Here is a 17,019-nt window from a genome sequence, read left to right on the forward strand (position 1 = left end):
TATATCTGTCACGGACAGAAAAATACTCGCCTTTCTTTACGATCAATTACACAAAAGGCGAAGTTGGTAATTTTGGAATGAATTCGAAAACTTCTAAGTATCTGACCCTTAACCACAAAGACCTATCACTCCTTTGAAAGGTTTATGAAAATGATTTTGAACTTCTATAAATGCTATTCTCCAGGGCTACCAAAAGTCGACGAGTTTCGGTCCTCGTAACTTTCGATGAAGAACGCATTCATACAAATTGTAAATGTGAAAGTTACTTTAAGTTTTCAAGGTTAAACCCATGAACGAATTCTGATTATATTCAGTATGGAGGTATTCGTATACTGAACTGTGAAGAAAGATAAAATATCTATCACATACATGTGTATTGTCAACCTATAAAATAATATAAAAAAAAAATCTTGGCGTTATTAAGTGAATTAAACAGAAGTATTTTTTTTTAATTCTTTAACAACTTCAATATTGAGAATTTCAAAGTCAATATAAATAGTTTTGTTATTTTTTATTTACAAAAATTTTCAGCGCATTTACATTTCAATATTACATTTTTGTTTTGCCAAAGGTTGACTGGGAAAGAACTGGACTTAATGCTATATAGCATAAGTCCGCTTTTTGTACCGATCATATTTTTGTAGTGTAGTCAATAAAAAATAAACAAATAAATAAATTTCCTACTATATACTATATGATACTGACGTCAGTATAGAATCAATTTAATAGAAATTATTTTCATATTGTTCGCATATTAATTTAGTCACAATTAGTTTCAATTTTCTATTTCTGTTCGTTGTGGAAATAAATCTCGTGTAGATACACGAGCCTGTGTTTTAATTTTAGAATATTTAATTTTTATATCTATGAAATATCACATTATCTATGGATATAGTTTATTTGTTTCAATATAAGAATAATGACACTACTGCTAAAAAAATGTTTAAAGAAAAAAAGTAAAATTTTTTAGATCAAGTAATCTTAATGTACTCGTATTTTTGAATAGTATTTCATATGAAAAGTAATATATCAGCCGAAAATACTAGACAAGAAATTGAAACAGCTATTGCTTTTTTCAAAAAATTGAATATTATAAATTATAAATTAAATTTTTATGTACAATTGCAATCATTATGTAATAATATAATTATATTAGCCGTTAACAATGCACTGTTTCCCCGTAGGGGGTTATGTAATAGTCCAGTAGTTGCCACATATAGCAAGCGAGTTGGCAACCGGCTTTGGCCTTTGATGATGTTCTAAATATATATATATATATATATATATATATATATATATATATATATATATATATATATATATATATATATATATATATATAAAATTATATCGTCTTTGCTTTTTTTGCATCTCGGTGTTATCATAAATGGATCTAAACCACTTTGCGTACCGAACTCGTGCTGGCATCGCTCGCGGGGCTCTCTGGCCCTGACAGATATTAAATTCGTATCCCGGTCCGGCCACAATATATTACTACATGTACATGTCGTGCGTTCATTGCGAATACATTATGTAGACATATTACACTGATGGCTAATGTTTGGATGGGCTGAACCGATGGATGTTCATTTGACGTGTGCTGTTGCTGCCATCTAGCGTAATTTCAACTAATTTAATTAACTCATATTGTATTAGTAAAATATAATTTTATTGACCAAATGGATATATGATACAAAAGGTGGACTTAATGTTAGTAGCATTGTCTACATGTCAACCTTTGGGATGAACTGTGAATCACGAATCGCGGTACTTCATTATTAGGGCAGGTATATATATATTTTTTATACAACTTACAATGGCAAACAAGCTGACGGCCCATTTGATGGAAAGTGGTAACCGTCGCCTAGAGACATGAGCAGTATCATGGACATAACAGATATATATATATATATATATATATATATATATATATATATATATATATATATATATATATATATATATATATATATATATATATAATTATTTCAGCCCTTAACTGTCCACTGTTAAACATAAGCCTTCCCCATGAGGGGAGTTTTGCCAGCAGTTGCCACGCTTGGCAGGCGGGTTGGCAACCGCAGTCAGGCTTTTACAGATGTTTAATATAGGTACATAGGACTTTGGCTACTTGAACATTCCCTTACCGCTAGTATTCAGCGATTAACCGCTGTAAATGGGGCGCAGTATGAAGGTCAAAACTAGGTTATTTCCAGTCGTGCCGTGAGTGGCAACCATAAAGCACTAGCATGCACGTTACGCTAGATGACCGTAGATGCACTTTAGTTAAAAGAACCGATATTAAAATTTAATATAGTACTAATAATACACGGGAAAATCAATAGAACCGTCTCAACTTCACAGTAAATTTAAAACTAAACTAGCAGACTTATTACAGTATTTTTTTTTATTTTCCATGAAAAAAGGTTTTAGAATACATTTGACATAATTGATTGTTAATAACGCAAAATTATCACAAAAATGTACATAAAACAACATTTTCTTTTAGAAGTTGAATTAAAGTAACTATAATAGATTACTGCAGGGGCCAGCAACTGGCCGATGGTGGACGAACGTGCGTCCATCATTGCCTAGTTGTGGCCAAGGCTTGTATGTTATAGTACTTTGCTCAAACAATGCGCGGAAATCAAAAACACAATTTTACTTTTTAAGTTCAATGACGAATAATGAACAATAATAATTTTTCACGCGCCATAATGTTTCTTTGTTTTTTTTTTCAATAAACAGCTTTCTATTTGCAAGCCAGTTCGAAATTCTAATAAAACCTTTTATTAGTTACCTCCTTGGTAGCCACGTTTCGAAGTAAAAGGTCATTCCATTTTTAAATTACAGGACAGATATGAGTTTACATAGTAATTTATCTGGCCGCAAAACACGACAGATATGGCATTTCATACAACTTTTGCCAGCCGCTACCGCATGTATCTGGCCAGTACGGCAATTTTGATTTATCTCGAAGAAGATTGTCAAAATAATGCTCACATTTCCAAGCATGATTACGAAGAAAAATATTTTTATTTTTAGTATAATAAGTCTTATATTTGCACACTTACAGTGTGGCAGAATAAGATCGCACTAATTTTCTTCTGATGTAACATCTAAAAAAATGTACATTATTCTAGCAAATAAATGAATTCTAATTCTAAAAAAATCTCATTACCTTTTTAAAACATTAGATACTAAAACTTCGAAACAACATGTACTCCGACCGAGTCTGATAAGATCACCAGTCCCCAGTCCCCAGTCACCAGGAGTTAATCATGGACCTCTCGCTATTTACATACTGTCTCCCCCATCCGAGTTGGAGGATCGAAAACTTTGTGAAAATACACACCGCGGATTGCTTTGTGATTACGTAAGCTATAAGGGTAGGAGTCACGTTCGATGTTGTCGATGATTTCGTGTGACCTTCAACACGTATTATTTTACTGAACTAGTTAATATTTTGCGGAAATCCATATCACTGGTTAGTTGAATAATATTTTATTTAATTCCACTACCATTCGTGTGCGTGTCACTGTCGACACTCGAATATTGACTATACTAAATATTATACTAGAAGTTCTACAAGCTTCCATATTAGCCATTAGTCACCGACCGCTATTTGGTCTATGCACGTTTTGCGACTCATGTTTCACCTCTAAACAAGGCATCTTAAGGCTTCGTTTTTTTGGCCTTTGTGGGGTTTTGCTAGTAGTTGCCACGCTTGGCAGGTGGACTTGCAACCGAGGTCAGGGTTTAGAGACGTTTTAAGACAGACACTGCTGCTATTCCTTCGCCAACCCTCAGTCGGTTCTTACGACACTCACGAGCAAGGAAGAGGTGGCTTACTCTATGCCGGGACCATACGGCCATGCTGGGACCACATGGCCGAGTGTTGATATTACGTTGTCCTTATTAATATTATATATGTAAAAATGTGTTTTACTTGTTACGTCTTAGTGCCTTAACGGCTTAACCAATAACTATGAACTTTGGTATACACGTTTATATTTATAATAAGATTTCTATTGTAATCTTTCGGAGGAAACAATAAAGAGTATCTATCTATCTATGTATCTACTATGGGATACATGGGATGGAGAATATTAATGGTATTTATCTCGATTAGTGAACATAGCCCAGCTATGCGGATGAAGTCGCGTGTAAAACCTAGTAATAATATAAAAGCTCTAAGATATTAACACTAACTAGATACCAAAGGTAAAATCCGTCCTTGTCTTTTGTGGCTTACAAAAGGAAGACTTTCTTAAATCATCTTTACATATCTTTATATGTGTGTGTGTTACCGCCGCCCATGTTATATTTGCCTTTTAAACGTTATATTTGTAACAATATATATATATATATATATATATATATATATATATATATATATATATATATATATATATATATATATATATATATATATATATATATATATATATAGTATAGTTAACAACATTCCGAACCTAGCAGTAGAATCATGAAAAAAGACGATTTAAAAGAATTTATCATTATAATTAACATCATCATTGACAACAGACAACAACTGTCCACTGATGAATATAGGCCTCTCTCATAGACTGCCATAAGGGATGGTCTTGAGCCACCTGCGTCCACTGACACCCTGCTATGCTATGTATATTCTGTTATGTCCATGGTACTGCTCAAGACGATTATACTTTCCATCAGGTGGGCCGTCAGCTTGTTTGCCATTCTAAGTTGTATAAAAAAATGCATTTGAGGTCCTTACTACTTCTAGTGGGGAGGTCGTCTTACACTTCGTTTACCCGTACGAGGTCGCCGCTCAAGAACCTTTCTTCCCTTATAAAGAGTTTATATACATGTCTGTTTCATTAAAGATTTATTTTTATTTCATAAATTAACGATATTAATTATATTGCTAATATATTATATACTATTTTAAGTATATTTTATTTTTGTCAATTCTGAACCAACTCTGTTACAATTAGGTTACAAATTAATAATTGTAAAATTAATTATTAATATTGCAACCAGTGCCACATTGGTCTCATATTAAATTTTTATGATTAAAGCAAATATTTCATTTTGCAAGACAAAATTTTGCTCGATGCGAAATAAAATTTATTTGCCAACACAAAATTCCGTGTTCTGACATCTTTGAAATATTCTCGTCGTCTATACATGCATTTTATTAATTTATTCTATTTAATTATTTAACTTTTTATTGCGAAAAAAAAAAAGACATTAAAATATACAATGACAATTAAACAATTTAAGTGATATACAATGACAGATTAAAATACAGATATGAAGGTACAAAAGGCGGTCTGAAAGGAGAACAGATAGAAGTTGGTATCTATTTTAATATAATGAAGCAGAAAAATTATATATATATATATATATATATATATAGAACTGCTAGTTGGATTTGAAAAATTCTTCGTACATTTGACAGCTTATTTCTTGATGTTAATTGTTTCAACATCATGATACGACTACGAAGAAAGTCGTAGAATATAGTTAGTTTTCTCTCTCTTAATTTCTCTCTTCTTCTAGCTGTGTGGTTCTGACATAGAATAGGCCACCTCTTTCTATCCTGTGGATGTCGTAAGAGACGACTAAGGGTGAGCTAGAGATGAGCAGCTGTGTACTTCTTAAAACATCTCTAAAACTGGACTGCGGTTACCAATCCGCCTGTCAAGCGTGGCAATTACTAGCAAACTCTCCAAAAAGGAGGATTATGTTCAGCAGTGGACTGTTAAAGGCTGATTTGATGATGACGATGATGAATCTCTTCCTTTAATATTAATTAATTATTTAATATTAATTTGTAATTCTTAAGAAACTAACGGCTAAACTAATTATTATGTTATTCTGCATACATTTAGTATTTGGGATAGAGAAGAACATAAGTTAGATACTGTTTTAGTCGGTCACGTGAACGAAGTCACGGTACACTTAATACAGTTATCAGTGTCGTATGCTACGTTGATTGAGACATAAAAATGCAAAAATCTGCCATTAGACGCGGCGTATAAATTAAAAACATCAAAAATGCCTTCTTAAAATTGAGTTTCTTACTTGTGCCGTAATTTTTTATGAAAACCAACAGAAACAGATGGTGGGATACATTGATATACAAAAACTCTAGATACACAGACTCGAATTGGCATGGAAAATTGAGCGCATATAACCGTATTTTACACTGCTTTTTAATATTACAAATTTTCTAAATATGTGATACAAGAATATCACGATGTTATTTTTTTAATACTTTTTCTTTTTTTACACAAATTATTTTACAAAATTTTTTTACGAGTTTGCACAAAGCACTTTTTGGTTCATTTTTCATTTAAAAAAGTGGCATGATAAAATATTTTTGTTTACTATGTATATATATTTTTATAATTATATTACTTTCCTACAGATACCATAAAAAATATGCTCAGTGGTATGTGATTATATCGAGTGTTACATGATGTTACGACAGAATGACATAAGTAAATGAATTTTTCAAAGTTAGGGATTAAAATCATAGGTATATTTATTTTTAACAAGCTGTATACTATGGCTTCACTTGCATCAGTCGATATATAAAATATCCTATGTGCTTAGTTACGATATAATCTATCCATGTACCAAACATTCAGTAGTTTTTTCGTGAAAGAGCAACAAACATCCGTCTATCCTTTGTTACAAACTTACGCATTTATAATGTAATAGTATTAACTTTTACCAGCGACTTCGTCTACATAATCTGCATATGAACGTTGATCAGAATAAAAAGTAGTCTATGCCCTTCTCCTTTCTACATGCCTAGTACGTGTTTACCAATATAATGAACAAACAAACACATTCACATTTTTAATATTAGTAACAAATATAATTAATAAAATTCGGGACAAGTTTAAGCGTAACATTTTTAAAGGTATATGAATCTTGGATTTTCTGTATATCAATGATGAAAGCCCAGAATTTCACTGGGGGTTGTTCCATAAATCCTTTGTAATGAACAAAGTACTCAGAGGCAGTGTCTTATTTGTATATATTTCTTTCTCTTAATACACACTATCTGAGATGTCGTCGGATGCCCGTGGATTTATTTTGCTTTTGTAATTTGCATTTCATTTTGGGTTTTACTGCCTTTACAATTGTATATTTTGAATCTCACATACAAAAATATAACATTTCTCCTTGTTTCATCGGGTACAGCCATATTTTTATGTTTTAATGTCTAAGTTGTTGAAAATTTATCATCATCATTAAATTCCACCGGTATTTTTTTTAATTATATTATTTTTTTATCAACAGCTGTGTAAATATGTATTGGCAGTATCCTGCGGCATTGTCCATTCAATTGAGATAAAACTTTTCTAAGTATCGACAGGTTAGCTGATTAATTTAAACACATCTAGACTTTGGATTTGGAAAAACTACAATCATGTTTAATGATTATGTTCATTCGGAACCGATTGCAATAAGTGGACTTGCTCTTTGCTGAGGAGTAAGTTTACCCACAGAAAACGTTCCGACTAGGTACTTGGTAAATACTATATTGAGAGAGAAGTCAAGTGACGAATGCATTTAGATTGGGCAACATTGGGGTAACTCTGTGAAGTTTTCTTGTCTTCTTTATGATAGAACTTAAAAATATAAATATATAATAACCCCGTCACTCATAAAAACCTATTTTAACTATTATAGTATTTTGTTACTCTCTTTCAAATAAAAAAAATTGCGCGAAAGATAAAGACAAAAACTTTATTAGCTAAAATAGTTTCATAACACGTTTCACGTTTCTATGAATAAGAGACTATAGATACTCGAATAAACTCGATCAATTCCTTAAGAATTGGTAGGACTTGGCCAGGGATCATGTGGGTCACGAGCACCCGTAACACCGGAGGAATTGTCGGTATTCTGCCAACCTTATAAAGAAATTGATTAATCGATGGGAATACTAAAAATATGACCAGTCTACTATTTGAAAAATGTTCAACGAGATATAGAAATATCAATATTTGGTTTTTCTCTGAGAAAAGGAATCTGAAACGAAGTAATTAGCCAGAAAGCTAAAACTACAGACTCAATAAATTTGCAAGCTAAAATAGCAGTGGACTCACCACATCTAATATAATACCGATAACACTTAAAGAAGACGTTATATGAAGTAATGACTGTGAATTGACAAATGATATTATTTTGGATAAATGAAGCAACGATAAATGTAGAATAGTTGCAAATTGCAGGGAGCAAAGATCTAAAGATCGTCCCCAGTGGCGTGCGTTAATAAATTTTTTTTGCAAAATACTAACTCCCACAAAGTAAGATTTGTTTTCTTGTTAACGCTTTAATTAAAAAAAATTGTCAGCCATTTATTATAGTTAAGGTTCATTTCGAAAGAAAAATATGGTGGACGAGGAATAAATTAATGTTTAACGGTAGAACTGCAGTGATGTTGCAGTAATATATGTAAAATACTAATATCTATAAACACATACCAATTCGACAATAGAAATAAAGTACCCACTAATTCTGTTAATGGTATTTGCGAATTGAATAGAAGTAAGAGTCATGCCAATATAATTCAATATTGGTTTATTAGTTGTATTAATGTACAAGGTAAAATAGAAATGATCAATTCACTTTTATGGGAGTGTTCTGTCAGTGAATCTACGTATATTTTCTAAAGAAATAGGTGTCGCAAAGTGAAAAAGAAGTCTGATTTTTCCACACTAAACTAATATAATAATAATCATGGTAAATTCAAGTACTTAAATAGTTTACAAATTCTCGACCAAACTATTTTTATACTACGGAGGTGACAAACAAACGTGCAGACCGTCTGATGGTAAACGGTCATTGCAGTCTATGGACACGTATAATCTTAGGGGTATCACGTGCGCATTGCGGACCCTAAAGAGATCTTAATACACCCTTTCAGAGAACCCATACTGTAGCCTCTAGGGAAAGCTTCGGTTGGGAACTTATTCCGTAGCCTGAGTGTTGACGGGAGAAAAGCCGAAACCGCACTGCACGCGATCATTTAGGTTCTAGTATGTGAGGATAAATTATCTGTCGATGGCGAGTGGTGCGACGATAAAAAGAGCTATAAGCATTATTTTAAATAATTCTTTAGAATACCATCCGCTATACAAGCGTATAAAATATACAATGAGAGGAAATGTCTCACCTTAGACTTAAGTGCTGGATACTAACAGTTAGTTTGGGATCATCGACGATTCTCATAGCCCGTCTTCGAATAAAGCCAAAGGGAACAAGCAAGTATTCGTGTTACCACATCCACATCTCGAAATGTTCTTACAAAATTTAGAATATGATATTTAGACTCGGAGTTTCGTATTTATAGTAAACAATCAACCACCTATGTCGTATACTATGATAACTCATTTAATTACAACTTGGAGTATGTTTTTCTAGCATTAGGAATCTATCTTTCATTGTATATATCTATCTATATATTTCCCAGACGTAAACAGTTTTAAATCTTTGCGTATAATTAAAAAATTGACTATTTTCTGTTTGTGTTAGAAAAACATAACAAAATAATAGACACAATAATATGTACCTTTACCACGAAACCGCAAATTGTTCACAAAATCTAATGAATCCAATTCATTTCGGAACGCACGCATCAAACACTGGCATCTTAAGAATTTTCTAATCTGTACGAACGAATGTATAGAGGTTAAATACCTGCTTCAGATTAAATGCGAGAATTCGAAGGATTCTCTTTTGATGGTAGAAAATTGGGAGGGCGCAAAAATCGTGTGATTACATAAAACCATTGCCAGTGGGGTGAATTATGAAACGATCTCTATCTACAAATGAAAATTTCTTTATAATATTACAGAAAAATCATATTCAAATAACGTAGAAGGTATAATATAATTAAAAATATATATATCATAAGCATGAGAAAGATAAGTAAGAACTAGTTTCAAGCTATGTCTAAAATATTCTTAATTCAACTATTTTTTTTTTGCTATATTACATAAAGATGTCATTAATTCTGAACTGATTTTAATAATTATTTGCTGTGTATGCTGTGTTGCCCATGACACTTTTCATGTGTTGCCATTCCTGAGGACTAAGATATTCTTACTCTGTAACCTGTAATTTCCCATTCTATCCCATTATTCAAACTGAAACTCAGCCACGCTTCACGGCAGAGACACGAATGAAACAGAGGTACCCAAGCAGACGACTTTTGTACAAATCTTCCTCTGGTAAAAATATTACGATTGAATTTGCTGATTTTTGCGAAGTGAAGTCTACTTGTAAAAGGTTCGATCAGTACATTGTTCGTTCACTGCAAGATATAAAATTGCTTCAGCGATGTTCTAAAAACACAACGGTATGCCGCTCATCGAGGTGGCTGGGTCAGCGAAAACGTAGGTAATAAATACTGAACGAGCCTATAAAGGTGCGTCCACGCGAAACGATGCCAGACAGCGTTGGAAATGCTTTGGTTCGTCGCACTGAGTGATAGTCTCCGATAAAATGCTCGTCAATATGCCGACACGCTATTTCTAATGGCAAATGAAATATTAGAATTTATATTCAACTTAGATTGACACCAAACTAACGGGTAACCTAGTTCTTGAAATCGAGGGAGGGTACGGGATTGTTAGCAATGGAGAGTAAGGGCCCCATTGCTAGCAATATACCCAACCAGGTTGACCTTAATGTGATCTCCTTGGAAACCATCGCCCTGAATTCTAGTACATTTTTTTATTTATTTATTCATTAGTACAAATATGTGTACATGGCGGATTTAATGCTAAAAGCATTCTCTCCCAGTCAACCATACGGAAGTGTCAGAATACTCGAATGCGGTACTACTAATTATTGATATACATATATACTAAAATTACATATATAAACGAATAATTATATATGAATAACAAAATACTTACACATATATAACATATACTATATTATACACGATTATCACCATGAGCTAATTGCCTGCTTTTAGCCTCACATACGAGTATCATCCCTCTCTGGTGCCCCGCCGACATATAATTTGAGCATGGGCGAGGTTAACATTCCATTGTTATTCATTAAAAACTTCTTAAAATCGAAACTGCTGCTTAATTCAAGTAGTAAAGATATCTCAAAACAGACGACTTTTTTTTGCAGTTGCAGTAGCAGCCGTACTGGCTTTTTATATTGACATTTTTAGAACATGTATTATTTTTTAATTTTACTGTCACAATCTCTTATAAAATATGTCTAGTGTTTGTTCCATTAAATTGAAAATATTTTTTATACGTATACAAATACATTTATCGTGTGCTCCTGGCATAGAATGGGCCACCCTTTCCTTTCCCGTTTCCTAAGGAGCGACTAAGAGAACTTAATGGCCGAGGGATGGGCAGTAGCGCCACTTTTATAACATCACCAAAAGTTTAACTGCAGTTGCCAACCCACCTGCTAAGCGTGGCAACTTATAGCAAAATCCTACTTATGGCGGAGGCTTATGTTCATCAGCGGATAGTTAATGCGTGATAAAATCCATTTGTTAAGTAACTTTTAATTTATTACAAAATTTAACACATCTAAATGACCCCTACTAATATTTCTCTATTATCGAATACAATTTATGGCATAGCAAAAGTTATGATTTACTATTACTTGCCCCAGACTTTAACCGCTTGTCTGGGATGTTTTGACTGACCCTGGTGAAAAGTAACCTATGTCGATCGAGAAGTTTAGTTTTGAAATAAAAAAAACTGGTTTTGCCATTATTGAAATCGTTGTTTTATTTTATGAAACAAAATCTTAAAAACCTCCTTCAAAAGTGCTTTTTTTTTTGTTACATTCTTTCAAATTGGGATTTTATTACAAAAGACAAAAACAAAACACTCCAATAGCTATCCAATAGGCTTACGCGACGTTTGATGTTTTTATGAATAAGAGAGTAAGCCTATAACATTTCGTGTCGTACAGAAACCAGCTCGTTATCCTTCTATAGAAACTGAAATGGAATTATTAGACCGAATGCAATTATCGCAATCGGACCATTCCATTCTGGATTGGCCGCACAGAACTATTGCCTAGGTATAGGTGCATGGTTCTCATTTGCTAGCCATTGTTTCATTTTTAAATCTGCCGACCTCCGCTCGCCCCGTTTGACCTCAATAGGTGGACGTACATCGCTGATTTTGCATAATTAAAATTGTCGACTGGTCTTTTAATAGTTCGCTAGTCGTCATATAAAATCAGTAGGTTTTGCTTGCAACTTTGTTCGCGTGAGGTATTCGATGTCTCGGGGATTTTGATTTGAACCATGAGCCTAAATCGTGCTTAAATTCTAAACTGACGAAATTTCATACAAACTTTTAACGCTTATTTTATCCTCTTAGGGATTAAATTTTCAAAATTTTCTGTTATTCACCTACACTATATAAAAATTTATTTGCAAAATTACATGATCTCATATTCAGCGGTTTCGGCTGTGCGTCGATATAAAGGTTAGTCAGTAAGTCATTCAGCATCATCTTTTATTTTGTTTATACTTTTATAAGGTGCATACGGCCTATCTGATGGTAAGTGAATGCCGCCGCCCATCAGAGAAATTGCAGGTGAATTACCGGCCTTTTAAATAATAATATGCTACTTACTTGAAAGTTTCAATGTTGTATCTGTTCGGAATACCGCTGCTGAATTGCTGAGTTAGTTTTTTTACTTTAGTTAGTTTAATTACTTTTTACTAGCAGTAACAGTGTATTTAGCCAATAACAATTTGGGCTAAAACATTACCAGAATTCTCAAGTTATTCGTCTCAGATATATCATAACATGTTTTACGTATCGATAAATTGTAATATCTCACATGTTACAAATATATCTAGATTATGCCTGATAATATTCGTTGTCTAATATGTCACAAAGCAAAGTATAACTAGGTGTATGTGACAACTAATCTATTACTTTTTCATCCGATTTCGTTAAATATACTCAGTATTTTTCTTGTTTTTATGCTACTGTAAAACCTCGTTTATTAGGCATTCTTACAATATAACAAAGGGAAAAGATTTTTTTTTTTTCTTGCAACCATCGCCACGAAAGGTGGTCAGTATTTGGCATGGAATATGTTGAATATGATTATATATTAACCGTTAACTGTCTACTGATGAATAAAAGTTTCCCTGTTGGGATGTTTTGCCAGTAGTTGCCACGCCTGGTAATTAGTAGGCTTTGGTGATATTAAAAAAAAACGCTGTTGCCCATTCCTCAAATTTTAACTTCCATTTCATTAAGTTTTTTAAGGATTTTCATCATATCTCTGATCAAACTGTTTATAATTACTCCTCTCCAATGGTTTTCTCGAAGCGACCGCATTTTACGATGAGTTCATCAATTGTTTTCTCAACATGATTATTGCTTATAATTGTTTGTAGCAAAAAAATACAATAAATAGTATACATCTAATTTCCTTAAGATGCTTTTTACTATACCCACAGGAAAGGAAGAGAATATACATTTTATATCAAGACCACATGGCTTTATACCTTGAATATAAAATATAAGATTTACCTCACTTACTTAAAAGTTTGAAATTAATACTTGCGTCAGAATTATTATATGTATATTTCCTCGTTGTATATAAATTGTAAAAAAATGTTGTTATAGTATTAAACTAAATATAAATATAAATTTATAATACTTAGATATTTATGTTTGACATGTTTATATTTAGGGTAAATAAATAAATAAATGTACTAATTATTAATAAATATATAATGGGTACAGAGGAATAACACCTGAGTCCTTAGGAATGGCAACGCATAGGGGGTATCATAGGCGAAACAGTATACTCTGTTATGTCCATGGTACTGCTCATGTCTATAGGCGACGGTTACTACTTTCCATCAGGTGGACCGTCAGCTTGTTTGCCATTCTAAGTTATATAAAAAAAAACCTTACTATAGTAAAAGTTTGAAATTAACAATTGCGTCAGAATTGTTACCCTTGGCCATTAAGACATAATAATTCTTAGTTTGAACTGGAATACCTTAATTTCTCGTACTTCGAGCTTTTACAGTAACATTCTCATTCCGAGGAACGCAAAAACATTCTTTATTTCCCAAATTATTACGTGCTTACTTCCTACGTTGGGGGAACAGCTATTCAGAATATTCCATTTGACGGATCTTTTAATAATATCATAATGTCTTCGCGTTCGTATTCCTTTTAAAGTTATTAATGAAGCGGTTTTATTTTTTCCCCTCGAATTTCTGCGATCGTGTCATGATGTCTGACGGATGGGGTTTTTATTATTCGTAGATTTTTGCCTGTAAATATCGCTTGACATTTATGGCTGATAAACGTCTAACGTATTAACGTTATCTTTAAGTTACTATAGTAACAAAGTAGCTAAGAACAAGAATTCTTTGCGGAGTAGAAGTACAATATGTGATGTTTTAATTTTTTTTTTATTCAACTTAGAATGGCAAACAAGCTGACGGTCCACCTGATGGAAAGTAGTAACTGTCGCCTATAAACATGAGCAGTACCATGGACATAACAGAGTATACTGTTTCTCACATGATACCCCCTATGCGTTGCCATTCCTGAGGACTCAGGTGTTGTTCCTCTGTACCCTGTAAATTCACGCCATATCCCACCCTTCAAACCGAAACACAGCCATGCAAACACAACTGCTTCACGGTAGAAACACGAATGGGACAGAGGTACCCAAGCAATCGACTTTTGTACAAAGTCTCCCTCTGGTACGACATATACAAAAATATATACAGCTATATACAAAAGAAAGAGAAAAGATTTGCTGCTCGTCTCTCGACCACTAAGTTTCTGTACACTCATAAACTAGAGGAAAATTGAGGTGTCTCAAAACAAAAAAAAACAATATTATATATATCTCTCTACAATAATAATATAAACTCACTCTCACTTCACTCACTCGTTCATCTTCGTCTTTGTCTCACTACTTGGCACATGTCTCTCCATATTATCTGACAATATTTCACATATTTGCACATAATATATATATATATATATATATATATATATATATATATATATATATATGTATATATATATTAGTCCTGTATCAAAAGTGAGCCTGATATCAATTATGAATTTTCCTCTGCTCAAATTTGAATTTCATACTTACGCTTTTGCAATTTAATATAAATAATCTATTGCAAATATTGTCTAATTACAATTTTATTATCTTAGATAAACGCGACTGTTTACATAACTTTATCTTAGCCTCAGCTTTTCTGTTTTATTTCGTTTCTTAATAATATTATTGATAATGTATAAAAATTCTAAAGTCTGTATTATTCTTTAGAATAAAACAATATTTTCAGCTTCTTACAATATGGCATACATAAGTTTTGTTTAGAAAATATGGATGGTGTCATCCGAGTCGAATCGACGTTGAAATATTAGTGTTTTCTCTCTCTCACACCTTTGATGTACGAGAGAGATGGCCTATACACTTAAATCGGCCCGTTTGTTATGTGTTGTCTACGCCGGCCTCGGCTTTGTCGGCTTTCGGCCTCAGATGATTAATGAATCTAGCAAAAATTTTGAATTTACAATTTCTCAGCTATTTGTTGGCGTGAAGTTTTTTAACGGAAATGCTATTTTTTTTCGATTGGTATTACGATAGTGGCGTAATTAGAGTATATTCAACCGACTTTAAAAAGAAGGAAGTTCTCAATTAGGTAGTTTTTTTATGTTTGTTATCTTATAACTGCATCGATTAGGAAAATTCTTTTTTTATATGAAAAGCTATACTTATAGGTTAATTCCATAGAAATGTTATCAAAATCGGTTTAATAGTTTAATTTTTGAGGTCTTTAAATATTATTCAAATATTTATTTATTTAAATGCGATATTATAGAACAATTAGAAATATTTTTTACAGATATTGGTAAAAAAAAATTACGTTTATGTTTCCTACTTTTACACTAAATTATAAACAAAAAGCAAGACAAAACTATTAGTTAAAATAGGTTAGTAGGAGGTTTTGGTTTCTATGAATATGGCGGCATATGTTTAGTTTCACATGTAGAACAATTCTTTGAATGAATGCGCTCGATTTCAATTTTATCCTATTTAAGACATGTTTATAACTAAAAATGGTAATGTCTGTCGATATTGCGTAATTAGAGTGTATTCAACCGACTTTAACAAGAAGGAAGTTCTCCATTAATTTCGTTTTTTTTATATTTGTTCTTAAATATTTACTTTTTAAATAAACAAACATAACCATTATAAAGCTTACAAACGTTTTTGAAAATTAATAGATAATTGCGACGTTGCCACACTCCGTCAATGTAATGTTATGAAGTCTTATTGACGGATAATGGCGACGTTGCCATACTTCATGAACCTAATGTTATGAACACTCGTATTGACAGATAATTGCGACGTTGCCACACTCCGTCAATGTAATGTTATGAAGTCTTATTGACGGATAATGGCGACGTTGCCATACTTCATGAACCTAATATTATGAACACTCGTATTGACAGATAATTGCGACGTTGCCACACTCCGTCAATGTAATATTATGAAGTCTTATTGACGGATAATGGCGACGTTGCCATATTTCATGAACCTAATGTTATGAACACTCGTATTGACAGATAATTGCGACGTTGCCACACTCCGTCAATATAATGTTATGAAGTCTTATTGACAGATAATGGCGCCGTTGCCATACTTCATGAACCTAATGTTATGAACACTCTTATTAACAGACAATTGCGATATTTTATCAGAGGGAGACTTTGCCAAAAGTCGTATGCTTCCGTACCTCAGTCCTATTCGTGTTTCAACCGTAAAGAAGTTGTGTTTGCATGGCTGCGTTTCGGTTTAAAAGGTGGGATATGGCGTGATTTTACAGGGTACAGAGGAATAACTCCTGGGTCCTCAGGAATGGTAACGCATGGAGGGTATCATGGACGAAACAGTGCACTCTGTTATGTCCATGGTACTGCTCATGTCTACAGGCGACGGTTA

At 32.8% G+C, this 17,019-nt stretch overlaps 1 protein-coding gene across 1 annotated transcript in view; it reads left to right on the plus strand.

Moving 5' to 3' along the window:
- LOC113519268 (CUGBP Elav-like family member 3-B) overlaps positions 1-17,019 on the plus strand; it is a 981,529-nt gene that overhangs the window by 67,265 nt on the left and 897,245 nt on the right. The gene's annotated exons all lie outside the window — the stretch shown is intronic.

This window comes from Galleria mellonella, unplaced genomic scaffold (assembly GCF_026898425.1).
Source record: "Galleria mellonella isolate WM207_F2 unplaced genomic scaffold, CSIRO_AGI_GalMel_v1 utg537, whole genome shotgun sequence".
NCBI lineage: Eukaryota > Metazoa > Arthropoda > Insecta > Lepidoptera > Pyralidae > Galleria > Galleria mellonella.